Source organism: Lissotriton vulgaris, unplaced genomic scaffold (assembly GCF_964263255.1).
Source record: "Lissotriton vulgaris unplaced genomic scaffold, aLisVul1.2 SCAFFOLD_1226, whole genome shotgun sequence".
In the NCBI taxonomy this organism is placed as follows: Eukaryota; Metazoa; Chordata; class Amphibia; order Caudata; family Salamandridae; genus Lissotriton; species Lissotriton vulgaris.
The window spans coordinates 284,491-308,151 of NW_028253029.1; the positions used below are offsets into that span (position 1 = coordinate 284,491).

At 51.5% G+C, this 23,661-nt stretch overlaps 1 protein-coding gene and 1 pseudogene across 1 annotated transcript in view; both read left to right on the forward strand.

The window, feature by feature from the left end:
• Positions 1–23,661, forward strand: part of LOC147661185 (receptor-type tyrosine-protein phosphatase kappa pseudogene) — a 124,658-nt pseudogene that overhangs the window by 98,301 nt on the left and 2,696 nt on the right.
• The window catches only part of LOC147661186 (copine-7-like), a 398,468-nt gene that overhangs the window by 9,696 nt on the left and 365,111 nt on the right, over positions 1–23,661 (forward strand). The window lies entirely within an intron of this gene.

The following is a 23,661-nucleotide window of genomic DNA, read 5'->3' on the forward strand; positions in this document are numbered from 1 at the left end:
ATTAGACAGCAGAGCTATCCCCTACATGTGCACACAATGGACACGTTCATAGTACATTAGACAGCAGAGCTGTCCCCTACATGTGCACACAATGGACAGGCTCATATATTAGACAGCAGAGCTATCCCCTACATGTGCACACAATGGACACGTTCATAGTACATTAGACAGCAGAGCTATCCTCTACATGTGCACACAATTGAAAGGCTCATACATTAGACAGCAGAGCTATCTACATGTGCACACAGTGAGCGGGCTCATACATTAGACAGCAGAGCTATCCTCTACATGCGCACACAATGGACAGGCTCAGCCATTAGACAGCAGACCTATACTCTACAGGTGCACACAATGGACACGTTCATAGTACATTAGACAGCAGAGCTGTCCCCTACATGTGCACACAATGGATACGTTCATAGTACATTAGACAGCAGAGCTATCCTCTACTTGTGCACACAATGGACACGTTCATAGTACATTAGACAGCAGAGCTATCCTTTACATGTGCACACAATGGACACGTTCATAGTACATTAGACAGCAGAGCTATCTACATGTGCACACAATTGAAAGGCTCATACATTAGACAGCAGAGCTATCTACATGTGCACACAGTGAGCGGGCTCATACATTAGACAGCAGAGCTATCCTCTACATGCGCACACAATGGACAGGCTCAGCCATTAGACAGCAGACCTATACTCTACAGGTGCACACAATGGACACGCTCATAGTACATTAGACAGCAGAGCTGTCCCCTACATGCGCACACAATGGACAGGCTCAGCCATTAGACAGCAGACCTATACTCTACAGGTGCACACAATGGACACGCTCATAGTACATTAGACAGCAGAGCTGTCCCCTACATGTGCACACAATGGACAGGCTCATATATTAGACAGCAGAGCTATCCCCTACATGTGCACACAATGGACACGTTCATAGTACATTAGACAGCAGAGCTATCCTCTACATGTGCACACAATGGAAAGGCTCATACATTAGACAGCAGAGCTATCTACATGTGCACACAGTGAGCGGGCTCATACATTAGACAGCAGAGCTATCCTCTACATGCGCACACAATGGACAGGCTCAGCCATTAGACAGCAGAGCTATCCCCTACATGTGCACACAATGGACACGTTCATAGTACATTAGACAGCAGAGCTGTCCCCTACATGTGCACACAATGGACAGGCTCATATATTAGACAGCAGAGCTATCCCCTACATGTGCACACAATGGACACGTTCATAGTACATTAGACAGCAGAGCTATCCTCTACTTGTGCACACAATGGAAAGGCTCATACATTAGACAGCAGAGCGATCCTCTACATGTGCACACAATGGACAGGCTCATATATTAGACAGCAGAGCTATCTACATGTGCACACAGTGAGCGGGCTCATACATTAGACACCAGACCTATCCTCTATATGCACACACAACGGACACAGTCATACTACATTAGACAGCAGAGCTATCCTTTACATGTGCACACAATGGACACGTTCATAGTACATTAGACAGCAGAGCTATCCTCTACATGTGCACACAATGGACATGTTTTATACATTAGAAAGCAGAGCTATCCTCTACATGCACAGACTATGGAAACGTTGTTACTACATTAGACAGCAGAGCTATCCTCTACATGTGCACACAATGGACAGGCTCATATATTAGACAGCAGAGCTATCCCCTACATGTGCACACAATGGACACGTTCATAGTACATTAGACAGCAGAGCTATCCTCTACATGTGCACACAATTGAAAGGCTCATACATTAGACAGCAGAGCTATTTACATGTGCACACAGTGAGCGGGCTCATACATTAGACAGCAGAGCTATCCTCTACATGCGCACACAATGGACAGGCTCAGCCATTAGACAGCAGACCTATACTCTACAGGTGCACACTGCAGACAGACCTCTACTTTTTCTTTTGCTATTCACCAAGAGCTGGGCTGTGGCTTTGTTGAGGATCAAATTGGGATGGGTCCTGTGATTTGTTGGCTAAAGACATGAATTAATACAGAAGTAGGACTGAACAGAGACATCTTTAGGAAGTGCATAGCGTTGGATAATGTGGGCAAAATCCAACGGATACAATATGTCAAGTCAATCCTTGGAAAATTGGGGCGACAGGAACTCTTCGCCACTCCAGAAAAGATAGTGAAAGAGGATGTGGCATGGGTTAAAGCCCAATTCTTAAAGATGCTGTTTGTAGAGAGAGAGGCTTTGGAGACCGTGAAACCCACAGTGAGAGCCCATTTGTTGTTAAAGACAGTCCCACTGATAGAACCGTATTTGTTAATTGTCACAAAGCCTTTCCATCGATTTCTTCTAATTAGGTTCCGCTTTAATCTTATTCATTGTCTTTTAGCAGATGTACAGGGCTGGAGCAGGGTAAAAGGTCTAGGCCCCTGTACATTGGATAATTTTTTTTTGCAGGACACCATGCACTTTGCAATGTGTGTGAGCATTTTAGCCCAATGAGGAGAAAGTTTTTAAGACCTATTTTAAAGGGGAAGGGATTTGTGCAAGTCACACCAGCCCTATTATATCTGCAGTTGTTAAACAACCCGTGGGAGATTTTTAATGTTGCAAATTTTTTGGTGGTGGCAGTCAGACATAGGAAGAAAGGGTGCTAGATATTTTAAAGTGTTGACTGAGTTCAAATTTGGATATACTTGCTGTTAGCGCATGACTGATGAACTATAAGCCCTTTTTGTTTTTATCGGCATTATTTTATTGCTTTTACGTGGTGTATTTTAATGAATTTAAAATATATTAATATGTTTCTATTCATTCTTTTATGTAAATTGTTCACTGTGGTGTACTTTTAAGGCTTTGGTTAGCCGAATAAAGTTGTTTGAACTTGAACTTGAAAGCAGAGCTATCCTCTGCAAGCACAGACAATGGAAACATTATTATTACATTAGACGGCAGAGCTAGCCTCTACATGAGCACACAATGGACAGGATTATGTATTAGATAGCAGTGCTTTCCCCTACATGTGCACACAATGGACAGGCTCATACATTAGACAGCAGAGCTATCCTCTCCATGTGCACACAAAGGACATACTCATACATTAGACAGCAGAGCTATCCTCTACAAGCTCACACAATGGACATGCTGTCCATACTACATTAGACTGCAGCGCTATCCCCTACATGTGCACACACTGGACGTGCTCAGACATTAGATAGCAGAGTTATCCCCTACATGTGCACACAGTGGACGGGCTCATACATTGGACAGCAGAGCTATCCTCTACATGTGCACACAGTGGGTGGGCTCATATATTAGACAGCAGGCCTATCCTCTACATGCACACACAATGGACACGTTCATGGTACATTGGAAAGCAGAGCTATACTCTATATCCACACACAATGAACACGTTCATTCTACATTAGACAGCAGAGCTATCCTCTATATGTGCACACATTGGAAAGCCTCATACATTAGACAGCAGACCTAGCCTCTACATGTGCACACAATGGACAGGCTCAGATATTAGACAGCAGACCTATCTACATGTGCACACTGCGGACAGGCTCATACATTTGACAGCAAAGCTATCCCCTACCTGTGCACACAGTGGGCAGGCTCATACATTAGACAACAGAGCTATCCTCTATATGTGCACACAATGGAAAGCCTCATACATTAGACAGCAGACCTAGCCTCTACATGTGCACACAATGGACAGGCTCAGATATTAGACAGCAGACCTATCTACATGTGCACACTGCGGACAGGCTCATACATTAGACAGCAGAGCTATCCTCTACATGTGCACACAGTGGGTGGGCTCATACATTAGACAGCAGAGCTATCCTCTATATGTGCACACAATGGAAAGCCTCATACATTAGACAGCAGACCTAGCCTCTACATGAGCACACAATGGACAGGCTCATGTATTAGATAGCAGAGCTTTCCCCTACATGTGCACACAATGGACAGGCTCATACATTAGACAGCAGAGCTATCCTCTACATGCGCACACAATGGACAGGCTCAGATATGAGACAGCAGACCTATCTACATGTGCACACTGCGGACAGGCTCATACATTTGACAGCAAAGCTATCCCCTACCTGTGCGCACAGTGGGCAGGCTCATACATTAGACAGCAGAGCTATCCTCTACATGCGCACACTATGGACACGTTCATAGAACTTTAGACAGCAGAGCTATCCTCTACTAGTAGTGCTCACAGTGGACGTGCTCAGACATTAGATAGCAGAGTTATCCCCTACATGTGCACACAGTGGACGGGCTCATACAATAGACAGCAGAGCTATCCTCTACAAGCTCACACAATGGACATGCTGTCCATACTACATTAGACAGCAGCGCTATCCCCTACATGTGCACACACTGGACGTGCTCAAACATTAGATAGCAGAGTTATCCCCTACATGTGCACACAGTGGACGGGCTCATACATTAGACAGCAGAGATATCCTCTACATGTGCACACAACGGACAGGCTCATACATTAGACAGCAAAGCTGCCCCCTACATAGGCACACAGTGGACAGGCTCATACAATAGACAGCAGAGCTATCCTCTACATGCTCACACAATGGACATGCTGTCCATACTACATTAGACAGCAGCGCTATCCCCTACATGTGCACACACTGGACGTGCTCAAACATTAGATAGCAGAGTTATCCCCTACATGTGCACACAGTGGACGGGCTCATACATTAGACAGCAGATGTTGGACAGGCCACATGACGGGCCGCTCTCCCCCGGCTCGACCAGGCCGAGCCCAGTCATACAAGCACCACACACCACCATTGTACGTCCTACGTCCCCTCAGGGACACCTGCCCTCGAACATGATCACCTCATGGGCCCGATCCACTGCCGACCCATGCGCTCAGCCTGGGCCGCCATCTTGGACACTTCATCACGAGGCCGCCTGGCCCCCGATCGACCTCAACCCTGGGCCTAGCCCGGCCTCAGACATTCCGGCACCACCCTCCACCCAGGAGGTGAGCGAGCTACTTGGCAGGTCAATGGGAGAAAGAGGTGTCGATGGCTCTCCCCCGGCCAGTGCCGCTCACCCATCGCCTCCCCGGGCGCTGGCTCCACCCCCCCGCTGGGTGTCTGGACTCCCTCATCCCGGACCTCCCGACCTCCAAGTGCGAGGGTCCGGACATCAAAGCCCGCCAGCCCTATAACTGGGGCAGCTCCAGAGCAGGAAGGCAGTTGTATCTTGGAGTCGAGAGACGTAAAGAGGAACTCACCCTGGACGGACTACTGGCGCTGCCGTAGCTCTGTCCTGTGCACCATCGTCCTGCCTGTTGGCGCTGCCACAGCCGTCGTAACCTTCATCCTTCATCGTCGTCCGGATCTGCTGGCGAGGCCGCGGACCGTTGTAACCGTCATCTGCATCGGGACCTGCTTGGCTTCTCCACGGCCCGTCGACCATCCGTCATCCATCCCGGGACCTGCTTGGCTTCTCCACGGCCCGTCGATCATCCTTCGTCCCTCTCGGGACCGGCTTGGCTCCTCCACGGCCCGATCAGCAAACACACCGAGCTCGAGGATTGAGAGCTATTTAACTCATTGGCAACTAAGACTGTCCCGCTACCTCTTTTTCCTCAACCAGAGATCAGAACCGAGGGGACCCCTGAGTCCAGACCTCCTTGTATCATATCAACGTAACCTAAGAATTGCCTATAAAGTCTCGTTAACCTTCAATCTTGTGTGGTGTCCGTCTGTGGGGGGGGGAAGTTACTTATCTGTACAGTCGTTGGAGACGGCTCTCCCTGGAGACCTCTCCCCGTAATCTCGGCCGACCCTCCCGGTCCGTCTAACATTGGTGGCCAGCGGCGCGATCCGAATCACCGCATAACGTACAGAGAGTAGCTCACCCCACAACGAACAACAATGTCAACTAAAGAGAGCGGATCAACTGAGAAGTTCCAAATGGAAAAACTCGAGGAATACAGCCATCGTGAACTAAAGCAGTTCTGCATCGAACTAGGTATCGCTACCACCGGACTAAGTACCAAGGACGATTTCAAGCATGCCCTAGAATCTTGGGCAGAGACCGGGGATGTCGAAGCCCCTGAGCAAAGCACCGCGAAAAATACCAGCACGGGCCCTGAGGGGCAAAGAACCAGTCTCTCGCAAGACGAGATCCAAGAAAGAGAAAAAGCCCGACTACACGAACTCGAAATGGCCCGACTCAAGATGGACATAGAACTCAAATTGGCCGAGCAAAAAATAAACTTAGAGCACCTTCGCCTCCGAGAAGAAAGAGAGGAGAAACAGAGGCAAAGGGAGCTCGAGGAAAAAAGACTAACGTACGAGCACGAGCGGAACCTAGCCGAGATCAACCTGCGTAAACAGAATAAAGAGTTAGGGGTGCCTGACCGACCGTCCACCCCAGGGACCACGGAGAAAAAAGTGCACATCCCCAAGGATGTGGTCCGAGAATATTTTCGAGAAGACGACATCCAGCAATGGTTTAAGGCCTATGAAATCGCGATGACTGCGCACCGGATCGATAGAGCCGACTGGGGAGCCGGCCTATGGGGCAAATTCCTTAATGAGGGCCGCGATACTCTGTTACAGCTCCCAGACCACCAGATGACCTCCTACGACCATATGAAAGCGGCCCTCCTCACCCGCTATGGCCTCACGCCCGAGATGTACCGTCAGCGGTTCCGAGACTGCACACGCATTCCAGGTACAACTTGGGTGGACTATGTAACGTACTTTAGCAGAGCCTTCGAAGGCTGGATCAGAGGGAACAACGTCACGACCTACGAGCAGCTGTTCAATCTGATGGTATGGGAGCATCTGTCCAACAATTGCTTCATTGAACTACGCCAACACCTCCTCGACAGCAAGTTAACCGATCCCCGGCAGCTCGCAGCCGAAGCTGACCGGTGGGAGATCACCAGAGTGGGCCGGAATGGGTCCTACGAGCAGAACAGGAACAACAATGGTCACCCCCGACCCAGAGGAGGAGGAGGGGGCCAAGGACGAGGAAGAGACAACACTCCGGCCGCCCCCACTACCAGCACCACCCCCCCGGCCAACCGGGGCAGCACCCCGGCGCGACCGGGATACAGAGCCAATGTTACATGTCACCGATGCCAACGAGTCGGCCACTATGCAAACGACCCAAGCTGCCCGCAGTATCAGAGTCCAAGACCCCGCCAGGTGGCCGCCGCGGCACTAGGGGAAGAACAGATCTCCGAGGAACAAGAAACAGACGAGCAAGAGTATCAAGAGTGGGAGCCAGCAGCCATGACTCTCGCGTGCTTAGGGGGAAGAGACATGGTCCCGCGGGTCCCCCTACCCGCTAACACCCAGAAGTACAGCCAATGGGTGAGCATCAATGGACAACGGGCCGAAGCCCTTCGAGACACCGGGGCCAGTGTGACAGCCGTCCGCTGTCATCTGGTGACCCCAGAACAATATCTACCGAACATTCTCTGCCCTGTACGATCCGCCGACAACTCAGAGAGTCTGTGTCGGATGGCCTGCGTCCCCTTTGAGTGGGGAGGGGTCTCCGGCATGCTGAAGGTAACGGTCCGAGACGACGCCCCCGTGGACTGCCTCCTCGGAAATGACCTGGAAAGCTCCCCGTGGGCAGCCGTGGAGCGAAAAGAACACTTGGGGATGTTGGGCGTCCCAGACTGGGCGTGCGTCACCACCCGGTCCATGGCCGCCCGTGCCAACCCTCACCCCGAAGAACCAGAATGGCCGGCGCCACCGCCCCCGGTCGCCCCCGCCGAGACCCCCGACCATGGTATCCCCCTCGAACTTGCCCAACCTTCCGACCTTGCTAATCTTGACCAGTGGGCTCAAGAAGGGGGACCCACACAAGAACAATTTCGTCAGGAGCAGGAGACTTGTCCCTCCCTTGAGGGACTCCGACAACAAGCGCTCGCCCAAAGCGCAGGGGATACCTCCGGAACTCATTGGGTCTACTGGGACAATGACCTATTGTACAGCGAGCAACGAATCGCCGAGCTAGGGGCCAACCGAGTACTAGTGGTGCCCCTCCGCTTTAGAGACTTCCTGCTAAATCTGGCCCACGATGTCCCCCTGGCAGGGCACCTGGGACAAGATAAAACCTACAGCCGCCTAGTGACCCACTTCTTCTGGCCAAAAATGAGAAACGATGTGCACCAGCATTGCCGATCTTGCCCCACGTGCCAAGCCAGTGGGAAGAGCGGCCGCAAATTGAAGGCCCCCCTGCAACCCTTTCCAGTAGTCACGACCCCATTTGAGAGGGTCGGAATAGACATTGTGGGACCCCTAGACCCGCGTACAAGACAAGGCCATCGCTTCATCCTGGTACTAGTGGACCACGCCACCCGCTACCCTGAGGCTATTCCTCTCCGGACCGTGACAGCCCCAGTGGTCGGCCGGGCCCTGATGGGGATCTTCTCCCGTGTGGGGTTCCCCCGAGAAGTCGTCAGTGACAGAGGCACAAACTTTATTTCCAAATATATGAAGTCCCTCTGGCAACAGTGTGGGGTCACCTACCGCTTCACGACCCCCTATCACCCCCAAGGAAACGGACTTGTTGAGCGGTTCAATCGCACGCTAAAAGGGATGATCGGGGGATTGGAAGAGCCCCTCCGTCGCCAGTGGGATGTGCTGCTGCCGTGCCTCCTCTTCGCCTACCGGGAGGTCCCACAGAAGTCCCTAGGCTTCAGCCCATTCGAGCTGCTCTATGGGCACCCAGTACGGGGGCCACTCAGCCTGATCAAAGAAGGCTGGGAGATGCCTCCGGCCAAGAGTCCGCCCGATGTCTTCCGGTACCTCCTCACCCTCCGCAACCAGTCCCGAAGGTTCAGAGACCTAGCAAAAGCCAACCTAGAGACAAGTCAAGAGGACATGAAGAAATGGTATGACCAGAACGCCTCATCTATTGAATTCGAGCCGGGGCAACAGGTCTGGGTAATGTCCCCCACAGAACCGTGCGCTCTCCAAGACAAATGGACGGGACCCTTCAAGGTAATCGAGCGCAAGGGTCCTGCCACCTATCTGATCGATATGGAGTCCGCCCGGAATCCGCTCCGAGTCCTCCACACCAACAGACTGAAACCCCACTTTGCGCGAACAGAACTCAGTCTCTTGATGGCCACAGACAATGGGGTTGAAGACGACTCCGAACCTCTCCCTGACCGCTTGCGGACCCAGGAGCAAGACGGCTCCGTGGATGGGGTCCGACTCTCGGAGTCCCTCACCAGAGAACAACGCCACGAGTGCCAAGCCCTCCTATCACGATTTGCCAGTCTGTTCTCCCTCACCCCAGGTGTCACTTCCTGGTGTGTGCACGATGTGGACACCGGAGACAACCCTCCTATCCGCCACCGGGCCTACCGCGTACCTGATCGGGTACGGGCCTGCATCCAGGCGGAAGTAGCTAAGATGCTCACGCTCGGGGTCATCGAGCCCTCAGACAGTCCATGGGCCAGCCCGGTCGTACTGGTCCCCAAAGCGGCCGCCCCCGGAACCACACCAGAACTCCGGTTCTGTGTCGACTACCGGGGCCTGAATGACGTCACCAGAACGGACGCACACCCCATCCCCCGGGCAGATGAACTGGTCGACCGAATGGGCGCTGCCCGCTACCTCAGCATCTTCGACCTGACGGCAGGTTATTGGCAGATCGGCCTCACATCCCGAGCACAAGAACGTTCTGCCTTCTCCACCCCCGATGGCCACTATCATTTTAAGGTCATGCCCTTCGGCATGAAAAATGCCCCAGCGACTTTCCAACGGCTCGTCAACCAGGTCCTGGCGGGGCTCGAAGAGTTCAGCGCCGCCTACCTGGACGACATCGCTGTGTACAGCCACCATTGGACCGAGCACCTCCACCACCTCCAAGCAGTACTACAAGCCCTTCAGCGAGCTGGCCTCACGATCAAGGCCAGCAAATGTCAAATTGGACAAGGGTCGGTGACCTACCTCGGACACCAGGTGGGAAGCGGCCTAGTGGCCCCTCTACAGCTGAAGATTGCCGCCATCCAGAACTGGCAACCCCCTATCACTCAAACTGAGGTGCGAGCCTTCCTGGGCCTCACGGGCTACTACCGAAGGTTCGTGAAAGACTATGGTACCATCGTGGGGCCTCTCACCGAACTCACATCAAAAAATCAGCCCAAGAAAGTGAACTGGACCCCAGAGTGTCAAGCGGCATTCGAACAGTTAAAGGCCGCCATGTGTTCCGCTCCTGTGCTCCAGGCCCCAGACTACAGCCGGGAGTTCATCGTCCAGACGGACGCCTCCGACCAGGGCATTGGGGCAGTCCTGTCCCAAGTGAACACCGAAGGCCTTGATCAACCGGTGGCCTTCATCAGCCGGAGACTCCTACCCCGGGAACAACGCTGGAGCACCATAGAAAGGGAAGCCTTCGCTGTGGTATGGGCCCTCAAGAAGCTCCGGCCCTACCTCTTTGGCACCCACTTTCGGGTACAGACTGACCACCGACCCCTGCAGTGGTTGATGCATATGCGGGGGGAAAACCCAAAACTGCTACGCTGGTCCATCTCCTTGCAAGGTATGGACTTCACGGTTGAACACCGGCCTGGGTCCGACCACGCCAACGCGGATGGCCTGTCCCGGTTTTTCCGCCTCGACGAAGAGAGTCCCCAAGAGGATGGGTAACTCTCCCCGCCTTCAGCTGGGGGGGACGCATGTTGGACAGGCCACATGACGGGCCGCTCTCCCCCGGCTCGACCAGGCCGAGCCCAGTCATACAAGCACCACACACCACCATTGTACGTCCTACGTCCCCTCAGGGACACCTGCCCTCGAACATGATCACCTCATGGGCCCGATCCACTGCCGACCCATGCGCTCAGCCTGGGCCGCCATCTTGGACACTTCATCACGAGGCCGCCTGGCCCCCGATCGACCTCAACCCTGGGCCTAGCCCGGCCTCAGACATTCCGGCACCACCCTCCACCCAGGAGGTGAGCGAGCTACTTGGCAGGTCAATGGGAGAAAGAGGTGTCGATGGCTCTCCCCCGGCCAGTGCCGCTCACCCATCGCCTCCCCGGGCGCTGGCTCCACCCCCCCGCTGGGTGTCTGGACTCCCTCATCCCGGACCTCCCGACCTCCAAGTGCGAGGGTCCGGACATCAAAGCCCGCCAGCCCTATAACTGGGGCAGCTCCAGAGCAGGAAGGCAGTTGTATCTTGGAGTCGAGAGACGTAAAGAGGAACTCACCCTGGACGGACTACTGGCGCTGCCGTAGCTCTGTCCTGTGCACCATCGTCCTGCCTGTTGGCGCTGCCACAGCCGTCGTAACCTTCATCCTTCATCGTCGTCCGGATCTGCTGGCGAGGCCGCGGACCGTTGTAACCGTCATCTGCATCGGGACCTGCTTGGCTTCTCCACGGCCCGTCGACCATCCGTCATCCATCCCGGGACCTGCTTGGCTTCTCCACGGCCCGTCGATCATCCTTCGTCCCTCTCGGGACCGGCTTGGCTCCTCCACGGCCCGATCAGCAAACACACCGAGCTCGAGGATTGAGAGCTATTTAACTCATTGGCAACTAAGACTGTCCCGCTACCTCTTTTTCCTCAACCAGAGATCAGAACCGAGGGGACCCCTGAGTCCAGACCTCCTTGTATCATATCAACGTAACCTAAGAATTGCCTATAAAGTCTCGTTAACCTTCAATCTTGTGTGGTGTCCGTCTGTGGGGGGGGGAAGTTACTTATCTGTACAGTCGTTGGAGACGGCTCTCCCTGGAGACCTCTCCCCGTAATCTCGGCCGACCCTCCCGGTCCGTCTAACAGCAGAGATATCCTCTACATGTGCACACAACGGACAGGCTCATACATTAGACAGCAAAGCTGTCCCCTACATAGGCACACAGTGGACAGGCTCATACAATAGACAGCAGAGCTATCCTCTACATGCTCACACAATGGACATGCTGTCCATACTACATTAGACAGCAGAGTTATCCCTTACATGTGCACCCAGTACACAGGCTGATGCCTCAGGCAGCAGAGCTATCACCAACACATGGGCACAATGTACAGGCTCATACCTTAGAGAGCAGAACTATCTCCTACAGGTGCAAGCAATGCACAGGCTGATACACCGGGTAGCAGGGCTATTCCCTCTATGTGCACATGATGTGCAGGCTGATACCCCCGACAACAGATCTATGCCATATGTGTGCTCACAGTGTAAAGGCCGGTGCCCCAGACAGCAGAGTTATCCCATATGTGTGCACACAATGTAAAGGCCGGTGCCCCAGACAACAGAGCTACCCCATATGTGATCACACAGTGTAAAGGCTGGTGCCCCGGACAACAGAGCTATCCCATATGTGTGCACACAGTGTAAAGACCAGTGCCCCCAGACAATAGGTCTATTCCATATGTGTGCACACAGTGTAAAGGCCGGTGCCCCAGACAACAGAGCTACCCCATATGTGATCACACAGTGTAAAGGCTGGTGCCCCGGACAACAGAGCTATCCCATATGTGTGCACACAGTGTAAAGACCAGTGCCCCCAGACAATAGGTCTATTCCATATGTGTGCACACAGTGTAAAGGCCGGTGCCCCAGACAATAGGTCCATCCCATATGTGTGCACACAGTGTAAAGGCCGGTGCCCCGGACAACAGAGCTATTCCATATGTGTGCACACAGTGTAAAGGCCAGTGCCCCAGACAATAGGGCTATTCCATATGTGTGCACACAGTGTAAAGGCCGGTGCCCCCAGACAATAGGTCTATTCCATATGTGGGCACACAGTGTAAAGGCCCGTGCCCCGGACAAAAGAGCTATCCCATATGTGTGCACACAGTGTAAAGGCCAGTGCCCCAGACAATAGGTCTATTCCATATGTGTGCACACATTGTAAAGGCTGGTGGCCCGGACAACAGAGCTATCCCATATGTGTGCACACCGTGTAAATGCCAGTGCCCCAGACAATAGGTCTATTCCATATGTGTGCACACAGTGTAAAGGTCTGTGCCCCGGACAACAGAGCTATCCCATATGTGTGCACACAGTGTAAAGGCCGGTGCCTCGGACAACAGAGCTATCCCATATGTGTGCACACAGTGTAAAGGCCGGTGCCCCAGACAATAGGGCTATTCCATATGTGTGCACACAGTGTAAAGACCAGTGCCCCCTGACAATAGGTTCATTCCATATGTGTGCACACAGTGTAAAGGCCGGTGCCTCGGACAACAGAGCTATCCCATATGTGTGCATACAGTGTAAAGGCCGGTGCCTCGGACAACAGAGCTATCCCATATGTGTGCACACAGTGTAAAGGCCGGTTCCCCAGACAATAGGGCTATTCCATATGTGTGCACACAGTGTAAAGACCAGTGCCCCAGACAATAGATTTATTCCATATGTGTGCACACAGTGTAAAGGCCGCTGCCTCGGACAACAGAGCTATCCCATATGTGTGCACACAGTGTAAAGGCCGGTGCCCCAGACAATAGGGCTATTCCATATGTGTGCACACAGTGTAAAGGCCCGTGCCCCGGACAATAGGTCTATTCCATATGTGTGCACACAGTGTAAAGGCCAGTGCCCCAGACAATAGGGCTATTCCATATGTGTGCACACAGTGTAAAGGCCGGTGCCCCAGACAATAGGTCTATTCCATATGTGTGCACACAGTGTAAAGGCCCGTGCCCCGGACAATAGGTCTATTCCATATGTGTGCACACAGTGTAAAGGCCAGTGCCCCAGACAATAGGTCTATTCCATATGTGTGCACACATTGTAAAGGCTGGTGGCCCGGACAACAGAGCTATCCCATATGTGTGCACACCGTGTAAATGCCAGTGCCCCAGACAATAGGTCTATTCCATATGTGTGCACACAGTGTAAAGGTCTGTGCCCCGGACAACAGAGCTATCCCATATGTGTGCACACAGTGTAAAGGCCGGTGCCTCGGACAACAGAGCTATCCCATATGTGTGCACACAGTGTAAAGGCCGGTGCCCCAGACAATAGGGCTATTCCATATGTGTGCACACAGTGTAAAGACCAGTGCCCCCTGACAATAGGTCTATTCCATATGTGTGCACACAGTGTAAAGGCCGGTGCCCCAGACAATAGGTCTATTCCATATGTGTGCACACAGTGTAAAGGCCCGTGCCCCGGACAATAGGTCTATTCCATATGTGTGCACACAGTGTAAAGGCCAGTGCCCCAGACAATAGGTCTATTCCATATGTGTGCACACATTGTAAAGGCTGGTGGCCCGGACAACAGAGCTATCCCATATGTGTGCACACCGTGTAAATGCCAGTGCCCCAGACAATAGGTCTATTCCATATGTGTGCACACAGTGTAAAGGTCTGTGCCCCGGACAACAGAGCTATCCCATATGTGTGCACACAGTGTAAAGGCCGGTGCCTCGGACAACAGAGCTATCCCATATGTGTGCACACAGTGTAAAGGCCGGTGCCCCAGACAATAGGGCTATTCCATATGTGTGCACACAGTGTAAAGACCAGTGCCCCCTGACAATAGGTTTATTCCATATGTGTGCACACAGTGTAAAGGCCGGTGCCTCGGACAACAGAGCTATCCCATATGTGTGCACACAGTGTAAAGGCCGGTGCCCCAGACAATAGGGCTATTCCATATGTGTGCACACAGTGTAAAGGCCAGTGCCCCAGACAATGGGTCTATTCCATATGTGTGCACACATTGTAAAGGCTGGTGCCCCGGACAACAGAGCTATCCCATATGTGTGCACACAGTGTAAATGCCAGTGCCCCAGACAATAGGTCTATTCCATATGTGTGCACACAGTGTAAAGGTCTGTGCCCCGGACAACAGAGCTATCCCATATGTGTGCACACAGTGTAAAGGCCGGTGCCTCGGACAACAGAGCTATCCCATATGTGTGCACACAGTGTAAAGGCCGGTTCCCCAGACAATAGGGCTATTCCATATGTGTGCACACAGTGTAAAGACCAGTGCCCCAGACAATAGATTTATTCCATATGTGTGCACACAGTGTAAAGGCCGCTGCCTCGGACAACAGAGCTATCCCATATGTGTGCACACAGTGTAAAGGCCGGTGCCCCAGACAATAGGGCTATTCCATATGTGTGCACACAGTGTAAAGACCAGTGCCCCAGACAATAGATTTATTCCATATGTGTGCACACAGTGTAAAGGCCGCTGCCTCGGACAACAGAGCTATCCCATATGTGTGCACACAGTGTAAAGGCCGGTGCCCCAGACAATAGGGCTATTCCATATGTTTGCACACAGTTTAAAGACCAGTGCCCCCAGACAATAGGTCTATTCCATATGTGTGCACACAGTGTAAAGGCTGGTGCCCCCAGACAATAGGCCTATTCCATATGTGTGCACACAGTGTAAAGGCCGGTGCCCCGGACAACAGAGCTATCCCATATGTGTGCACACACTGTAAAGGCGGTGCCCCGGACACCAGAGCTATCCCATATGTGTGCACACAGTGTAAAGGCTGGTGCCCCAGACAATAGGGCTATTCCATATGTTTGCACACAGTGTAAAGACCAGTGCCCCCAGACAATAGGTTTATTCCATATGTGTGCACACAGTGTAATGGCCGGTGCCCCGGACAACAGAGCTATCCCATATGTGTGCACACAGTGTAAAGGCTGGTGCCCCGGACAACAGAGCTATCCCATATGTGTGCTCACAGTGTAAAGGCCGGTGCCCCCAGACAATAGGTCTATTCCATATGTGTGCACACAGTGTAAAGGCCGGTGCCCCAGACAACAGAGCTATCCCATATGTGTGCACACAGTGTAAAGGCTGTTGACCCAGACAACAGAGCTATCCCATATGTGTGCACACAGTGTAAAGGCTGTTGCCCCAGAAAACAGAGCTACCCCATTTGTGATCACACAGTGTAAAGGCTGGTGCCCCGGACAACAGACCTATCCCATATGTGTGCACACAGTGTAAAGGCTGTTTCCCCAGAAAACAGAGCTACCCCATTTGTGATCACACAGTGTAAAGGCCGGTGCCCCAGACAACAGACCTATCCCATATGTGTGCACACAGTGTAAAGGCTGTTTCCCCAGAAAACAGAGCTACCCCATTTGTGATCACACAGTGTAAAGGCCGGTGCCCCAGACAACAGAGCTATCCCATATGTGTGCACACAGAGTAAAGGCTGTTTCCCCAGAAAACAGAGCTACCCCATTTGTGATCACACAGTGTAAAGGCCGGTGCCCCAGACAACAGAGCTATCCCATATGTGTGCACACAGTGTAAAGGCCGGTGCCCCAGACAATAGGGCTATTCCATATGTGTGCACACAGTGTAAAGACCAGTGCCCCCTGACAATAGGTTTATTCCATATGTGTGCACACAGTGTAAAGGCCGGTGCCTCGGACAACAGAGCTATCCCATATGTGTGCACACAGTGTAAAGGCCGGTGCCCCAGACAATAGGGCTATTCCATATGTGTGCACACAGTGTAAAGGCCAGTGCCCCAGACAATGGGTCTATTCCATATGTGTGCACACATTGTAAAGGCTGGTGCCCCGGACAACAGAGCTATCCCATATGTGTGCACACAGTGTAAATGCCAGTGCCCCAGACAATAGGTCTATTCCATATGTGTGCACACAGTGTAAAGGTCTGTGCCCCGGACAACAGAGCTATCCCATATGTGTGCACACAGTGTAAAGGCCGGTGCCTCGGACAACAGAGCTATCCCATATGTGTGCACACAGTGTAAAGGCCGGTTCCCCAGACAATAGGGCTATTCCATATGTGTGCACACAGTGTAAAGACCAGTGCCCCAGACAATAGATTTATTCCATATGTGTGCACACAGTGTAAAGGCCGCTGCCTCGGACAACAGAGCTATCCCATATGTGTGCACACAGTGTAAAGGCCGGTGCCCCAGACAATAGGGCTATTCCATATGTGTGCACACAGTGTAAAGACCAGTGCCCCAGACAATAGATTTATTCCATATGTGTGCACACAGTGTAAAGGCCGCTGCCTCGGACAACAGAGCTATCCCATATGTGTGCACACAGTGTAAAGGCCGGTGCCCCAGACAATAGGGCTATTCCATATGTTTGCACACAGTGTAAAGACCAGTGCCCCCAGACAATAGGTCTATTCCATATGTGTGCACACAGTGTAAAGGCTGGTGCCCCCAGACGATAGGCCTATTCCATATGTGTGCACACAGTGTAAAGGCCGGTGCCCCGGACAACAGAGCTATCCCATATGTGTGCACACACTGTAAAGGCGGTGCCCCGGACACCAGAGCTATCCCATATGTGTGCACACAGTGTAGAGGCTGGTGCCCCAGACAATAGGGCTATTCCATATGTTTGCACACAGTGTAAAGACCAGTGCCCCCAGACAATAGGTTTATTCCATATGTGTGCACACAGTGTAATGGCCGGTGCCCCGGACAACAGAGCTATCCCATATGTGTGCACACAGTGTAAAGGCTGGTGCCCCGGACAACAGAGCTATCCCATATGTGTGCTCACAGTGTAAAGGCCGGTGCCCCCAGACAATAGGTCTATTCCATATGTGTGCACACAGTGTAAAGGCCGGTGCCCCAGACAACAGAGCTATCCCATATGTGTGCACACAGTGTAAAGGCTGTTGACCCAGACAACAGAGCTATCCCATATGTGTGCACACAGTGTAAAGGCTGTTGCCCCAGAAAACAGAGCTACCCCATTTGTGATCACACAGTGTAAAGGCTGGTGCCCCGGACAACAGACCTATCCCATATGTGTGCACACAGTGTAAAGGCTGTTTCCCCAGAAAACAGAGCTACCCCATTTGTGATCACACAGTGTAAAGGCCGGTGCCCCAGACAACAGACCTATCCCATATGTGTGCACACAGTGTAAAGGCTGTTTCCCCAGAAAACAGAGCTACCCCATTTGTGATCACACAGTGTAAAGGCCGGTGCCCCAGACAACAGAGCTATCCCATATGTGTGCACACAGAGTAAAGGCTGTTTCCCCAGAAAACAGAGCTACCCCATTTGTGATCACACAGTGTAAAGGCCGGTGCCCCAGACAACAGAGCTATCCCATATGTGTGCACACAGTGTAAAGGCTGTTTCCCCAGAAAACAGAGCTACCCCATATGTGATCACACAGTGTAAAGGCCGGTGCCCCAGACAACAGAGCTATCCCATATGTGTGCACACAGTGTAAAGGCTGTTTCCCCAGAAAACAGAGCTACCCCATATGTGATCACACAGTGTAAAGGCCGGTGCCCCGGACAACTGACCTATCCCATATGTGTGCACACAGTGTAAAGGCGGAGCCCCGGACAGCAGCACTCCCCCAACAACTGGCGTAGGTTGTTAAACCTGACACGTTACACTGCAGAAGTACCCCTAACTGTTCACAGATGGCGCAGACAGATTTTTACACAATCAGGCTACCACTGCAAGTGTGCACAGCTTGTGCGTGCTGACACGAGACAGCAGAGCTATCCAATGAAAGTGTACGAATAACGCTCTCTGATACCCTGGGCGGCGAAGATGAGCAGCAAACGAATACAGATTGTCCATGCCGGATCCACAGAAGCGACGGGATTTGCGTTAGATTCATGAGACACCAGAGCTATCGGCAGATTTTCACCATCTCTTCCGAGACAGCAAACATTCAGGAAGATGCTTGGAAACTGCACAGACACCAGGATCGTTGACCGGTCGGGCACAGCCCCGGCTCACGGGTACAGAGGGGAGGCTGCCAGGAGGCTGTGAATACACTCTTCACGAGACACGTCACAGACAGCAGAGCTATCCCCCACGCTTGCACAGATTACTCCAGCCTATGCCCCAGGGGGTCAGCGATATGCTAGGTGAATCATCCGCACGGGTTAGGTTGTAACTAGATACAGTGCACAGTGATGCGTATATTATTAAATATTAATTATTCCATATCGCATATACTGAGAACGGGCGCCCTGTGGCGGAACCGTTTTATGGTATTGCAGCATTTATATATATATATATATATATATATATGGCAAGTCTTGCGGCGCTGTTACATACAGAGTAGCCGGATGCCAGGCAGTGGCGCCGCCCCCACCCCCCTTTTGTTGGGAGAATCCATTCTTTCTTGATTACTTTGGTTTGCAATCTCATTTCTCTGTAAGGCTCCAGCTTTTATACTAAACGGCATAGGTCGCAGAAGTTTTTTTTAGCCTGGAATACTGTTATACACAAATTGTCAAAGAAAGGATGTGGAATAAAGGCCAGAGCAGCCAACTTTTGAACTGGAGAACCAGGTTCGAGTCTCGGCTCAACATCCTGTGATCCTGGGCGAATCACTTAATCTCCCCGTGCCTACCAAGAAAGAATGTGTTCATGTGTAATGTAACTAGTGCTAATGTAAAGCACTCCCATACCTCGGGTTGAGTTCACGCTATACATAAACTAGGGATGGCCTAAGTTCCTCCAGGACTGCTGGGTCCATGCCAGATTTTCATGACAACCAGTTGCCGCATGAGTTCCGTCTAGATAAATTAAATGCCATTTATCCTAAGTAACTATCCTGATCCATATCCGGCCCTCCTGGACATACATTGGACCCCCACTGGTCTATGCACTGGGAGGGTCCAGGTCTGCTCATTGGAACACACAGGTTGAAAGGTGTGTGGACAGCCACAGGTCTTTCTTCCAGTGCTTGACTGGAAAAATAGAAGTGCAGGTACTCTGTACCAGAGTACCTGCTTGTTTCTGAGAAGTGCCGGTACTTTCCAATTAAAAGTATTAGGTCTTTCTTGAGAAGTGCAGGTAACAAAAAAAAAGTGCTAGTACTCTATACCGGACAGTACCGGCCCATTTAAAGCACTGCTTTCTTCTGCTAATGGAAAGTGCCCATTTTTCACCAAAGTGATGTTTAGTCCCCCCCCATCGGCACTCTCTATTAGGTGACAGAAGCGTGTACATTCGGGCTTCATGCACCTCATTTTCATGGTGGGGAAAAGATTTCTGGTGCCTGGAAGATAGTGTCATTTTGACACAGTCCTCTCGCTTTTAATGGGACCATATTTATTATTTGGAGGGGCTGCCTAGGACACTGCCTCCTATTACCTTAATGCAGTGGTTTCCAAACTTTTTTGACCCGTGCCTCCCTTGACCTAATTGGCAGTTGGCCGTGGCTCCCCCCCATTTGTTCACCTGTGGATGGGGGTGGGTGGGGATGTAAGCCCGACCTCGGGAGTTCTTTCTGTTGTCTTCCTTAAATTAATTGGGATGCAATGAAGGTATTTAATCATATTTGTAACAAAATAAAAAGATAACAGTTGTAAAAGGGGAAAAACAAACTTTTGTTTTATGTGCTGATATCTTTTCTCTCATCGAGAGTGTAAATGCGTCGTGAACTCAGGCGTGGGAGGCTGTATTGAAGCCAGTGACCATACTGATGTTTCAGTAATATTTGAATGCCTTCCCCTTTCAGGGACCATCCGAGAGTTCTACTGGGTTTGGTCTAGAATAGATTAGAAAAATGACGATGGCCCTGTCTGTAAACGCACATTTGAAGATGTTTTTTAAACAAAATACACTTTCTTTTTATTTAATTGTAAATGCATATTCCCTATTGAATATATAGAATATGCATTTACAATGAAATTTAAAAAAAGTGTATTTTGTTTAAAAAACATCTTCAAATGTGCGTTTACAGACAGGGCATCATCATTTTCTAATCTATTCTAGACCAAACCCAGTAGAACTCTCGGTTAATCTGGAGTTAAATTCCACCAAGTTAAGAAGGAGCCACTCAGTGTTATCATTGCATACTGGACGAAAAATGCACCCAACAGGCTAACACGCACGCTGAAATTCATTTAATACACCCCTGTCATCCCCCCCCCCTGTCTGCCAGAACCCTGCCACCCTCTCCCCCCTGCCACCCTCTCCCTCTCCCTGCCAACCTTCTCCCCCTGCCCCTGGATGTCTCCCCCGTCTCATGTTTTATGCCTTGTGGCTGGCCCTGCGCTAGGATTGCCCGTTGTGCCTATGCTTGCTCCCTTTGTGACCTCTCCTGCCCCCTCTACCCATGTCTGTCCCTTTCGTGTCTTGAGACTGTCACTTCTTTCCATGCCTGCTCCCTTTGTGTCCTCTGACTGTGTCTTCTATCCATGCTGCTCCCTTTGTGTCCTCAGACTACCCTTCTCTCCATGCCTGCTCCCTTTGTACACTTAGTCTGCTCCTAGTATCGATGCCTGCTTCTGTCGGGCCCTCAGACTACCCTTCTGTCAGTGTCTGCCCCATACCCCTGACTACCCCTTCTGTCGATACCTGCCCGTGCACTCTGACTGCCCCCTCTGTTCATTCCTGCCTCCACGCCCTCAGACTGCCCCTTCTGTGCATGCCTCCTTTCTTCGTGACCTCCGACTACCCCTTCTGTCCATGCCATCTCTATAGATGCCTTCTGACTCCCCCTTCTATCCATGCCTGATCCCTTTGTGCACTCAGTCTGCTCCTTGTGTCCATGACTGCTCCATTTGTGACCTGAGACTGCCCCTTTCCTCCATGCCTGCTCCCTTCGTGCCCTGAGACTGCCCCTTTCCTCCGTGCCTTCTCCCTTCGTGCCCTAAGACTGCCCCTTTCCTCCATGCCTTCTCCCTTCATGCCCTGAGACTGCCCCTTTCCTCCATGCCTTCTCCCTTCGTGCCCTAAGACTGCCCCTTTCCTCCATGTCTGCTTCCTTCGTTCCCTTTATCCATTATCTCCATGCCTGCTCTCTTTGTGCCCTCGGACTCAGGCGCGCAACACCCATTGGACTCAAAGGGCTTCACCCCCCCCCTGTCGTGTGTGGCAGCCTGGGATGAGACGCTTCCCGGGCACACACGCAGCCGCACCCGAGCACTTCACAGGTCTTTAAAAGACCATTTGCATGTTAATGAGGCCTTGCTGTTGTTTCACCCCTTCTAAGAGCCCCTGCAGCTCCACTCTGCATATTTCTTAAAGATCAGACTACCCCAAACTACCCCTGCTTTCCATTCCTGTTTCCTTAAAGCGGTGGATTTTCCACGATTATGTAGGTGGCATTTCTAAATTTCTAGCGCTGCGACTGCAATTTCCCACATCGTGCCGCGGTGCCCCTGGCCACTCATAACGGCGCACCGGGGTGCCGCCGCGCACAGTTTGGGAACCACGGTCTTAATGTATGACCTTCACCCCTACCCTCAGAAAAATGTAAGTAAAATACAAATATAACTTCTGGAGCACTCAGCATGCAGTTATGAAAGGTACATTTCAGGTATTTTGTATTAACTTGGTGCCACCAGTAGGTGGCAACCTAAGGCTTCTGCTCATGCCTGGGATACCATATTTATTTGTATTGTATTTTTTTAGTTTTACGTAGCGCAGACTTGACACGGGGTATCAGAGCGCTTCACAAAGATTGCATAGGCACACAATTTCCATGGAGAGCACAAACAAACCATAGGCATACAGGGTAGTACAAAGCAAACGTAGAATAGTAGAAGAATAGTAATTTCCAGAGGTAGAGATGTTGGGTTTCTCTGTGAACAACCTTTACAACGAAACTTTTACAACGCACTGCCATTACAACGCAACCATTACAACGCAAACCATTACAACGCATTGCGCTGGGGGGCGCTCTAGGATAGGGAATACGTTTAATTTACTATCCAACACCTTCCCTAGTGTCCACGGGGACTGGAGTTGGAATAGTAAATTAAACTTTTCACTATCGAGCACTCCAAAGCGCTATGCATTGTAAAGGTTTGCGATGTAAAAACCGCGTTCTAAATGCATGCGTGGTAAAAGTATGCGTTGTAACGTCATACATCTGGTTTCTCAGTTGAAGGAGGCGAGACTGATCTGATCGTTCTGGAGGTAGTGTGGAATGTGAGGCAGTAGAGAGTTTTTTTTACAGGGAGTGTTCAGATATTTCTTGAGAAGAAATAATTTATGCTTTTTTACAGATGTAGAGGAATGATTGATTCTCACGTAGCTCCTGGGGTAGGCTATTCCAAATTCATGGGGCATTTCCAGAGAGAGAATGGGCAAGTGCTTTCTCTTTTTTGAAATTGTGCGGAACCAGGAGTAGATTGTTAGACCTTCACAGGGGGGCTCTTTTGTCCAGTTTTTGGAAGTTTGTTAGCGGGGGAGTTTGATTTCTCCGTATTAAGAACTTAGGGGTTATGCAAGCCCTTTGAAAATGATTGTTGCTGGAGAATGCAGGAGTCAGAACCGGGCGGCGGGAGTCGGGACCTATCCAGCGTCGGATTGGTAACGCGGGCATTCGGGCAATGCCCGAGGGGTCGGTGTCCGAGTGTGCTGTGGGCCTCTTTTTTTAGCAGTCTGGGTTGGCCATTTGGGCGCTGTCTCCATTGTTCGAATACAGCCAGCGGCCCAGTAGGTGTCTGAGTGGCCTTTCTAGAGGCGGATGGGCGCTCATTACCTCCGTTTAGCAACAGGCAAGAGGTGTCACTCCCTTTGTGTGGAGTGGTGTGGCTCACTGGTTAGAGGCGGCAGACCTGGAAGCAGAGAACGGCCCGGGACCAGGGTTCAATCCCTGACGAGGCAGTGTCGTGAACCAGGGTCAGCGGACTTGATAATTCTCGCCTCAGTGCCTACTCTAACCAGGGATCACACTCGGCAACTCTG